The sequence below is a fragment of the Marmota marmota genome, unplaced genomic scaffold (assembly GCF_001458135.2).
Source record: "Marmota marmota marmota unplaced genomic scaffold, marMar, whole genome shotgun sequence".
Lineage (NCBI taxonomy): Eukaryota > Metazoa > Chordata > Mammalia > Rodentia > Sciuridae > Marmota > Marmota marmota.
Genome location: NW_026000037.1, coordinates 61980860 through 61982691, shown reverse-complemented (window position 1 = coordinate 61982691; position 1832 = coordinate 61980860). Strand labels below are relative to the sequence as shown.

Here is a 1832-nt window from a genome sequence, read left to right as displayed (position 1 = left end):
GATGAGGAAAAGACCCTGGCGATGAAAAATAGTTGCACAGTACTGAATTTTTTTTTTTTTTTTTTTTAATAGTGGGAGTGTTTATTGTTGTCTGAGGGGTGGAGAGGTGCTGAGAAGGAGGGGCAGGTGCTGAAGGCCCCAGGTGGAGCTGAGCAGCACCAGAAAAGTAGAGGGAGCCCAGGATTGGAGACCAACTCGGTCAGATCAGAGGCGCTACAAGACAGCCTCAGCTCAGGTCAGCCCAGGACCAACACTCTCTCCCAGTTTCTGGACAGCTGGAAGTTTTCTTATACAAATTACAAAGGCTTCCTCTGAGGTCCTAGACTGAAGGGGTCTGGGGCTGGCTTGCACCAAGCAGAAAGCCAACATGGAGTCCCCTAATAGCCCAGGCAGTTACTTCTTTTCCTTTTAATAAATAATGCCCAACACCCTGCAACCTGAATTCAATCCCAGACTTTCCCATGCTCACAAAATAATGGTGGCCAAACTGGGAGTGTGTTTATACTAGGAGGGGGTAATAATAATTGCTAAGCCTTATACCCCTTAACAATCACACCTTAACACCAAGTAAATTGGTGCCATTTTTTTTACAGGAAATAATAAGTTGTTTATCTTGAATGTTAGCTTTTAAAAGACTTAAAGAATGCTTCTGTTGAGGCATCAAACAGGAGGGAGATTTTGCTACACCTTTTATTATTTCAAATATAGATCAATGGATTACATCAAAACTACAGGCAACAATTAGTATAAATAATACTTTAATCAGTGGCAGCAAAACATTGGTCAATTCTATTAAAAAAGCATCTCATGTGAACAGACTCCATGGGGCTGACTGACAATGTCATCTCACAACAAAGGCTGCAATGGACAAAGTGAGATGGGAGTCTGAGGAGCAGTGTCCTCAGCAAACACTTCACCTCCCCCTGTCATGACCCCAACACAGGTTTAAAAAAGTAACACCACAAAACCAAATACTACTGGCCCATATATGGGGGGAACAAACTGGAAATAAATAATAGCAAAAGGGTTCTGGAGCTTTCCACACAGAGCATATTCCCAGATGGAAACTGATTTCCTTCCCTGCCCTAGGTGGTTGGAGGGCCTTTCCCCTTTCCTGGCCCACTCCTGTGGGGCCCAAATGGATACTGAGGTCTGAGTGGGACATCAGGGTTGGGAGCTACCCTCTGGGTCATCCAGGCTCCATTAACATTTCAAAAGACAATCCCTGGAAGCTGAGAAGAAGAGCTGAGACTTATAAACAAAGAAGTTGTTTCTCTGATGAAATTACTTTCCAAAGTAGTGGGACTATGTTTAAGAAGAATCTGGGGTTTTCTTCAGGAAAACATGACTCTTGGCTTTCCTTTGAGACAGGGGAAAAGGCAGTTAAGCAGTGTGGCATTTGGTCTGAAGTTAGGTGAGTGACCAAAACTTTTTAGGAAAGGAAGATCTACATGATAATTCTCCATAATAGATTTGTAGTTAGATGTTGTGAAAATATATACTTTTTTACTTCTCCACAGGGGAAGGTTCTATGTATGCACAGATTAGGGTTTTAGGAAAGAATCTTAGCAACTCCCCAATTTGCCTAAGGATAGTGGCTCTTTTCAAATGCTACATCCAAAGACTGCTCTCTACGTTAAAGGGTGGGTGGGGGGGGGGAAGAAGGGTAGTTAGAGTCCAAAAGGTTAAGGGTTTAGAGGTCAGTCCTCCCGGCTGAAATACAGCTAATCGAATAGAAAATTTGTCCTCTGGATGAACCTGATTCTGTAATTTAGCCGAACTTCAGTAAAATACCTTTTCAGCCTCTCAACGTGGGGCATCAGGAAAAAAGA

General features: G+C 43.0%; 1 protein-coding gene across 3 annotated transcripts in view; it reads right to left on the bottom strand.

Moving 5' to 3' along the window:
* Positions 1-1832, bottom strand: part of Hoxd4 (homeobox D4) — a 16429-nt gene that overhangs the window by 11006 nt on the left and 3591 nt on the right. The gene's annotated exons all lie outside the window — the stretch shown is intronic.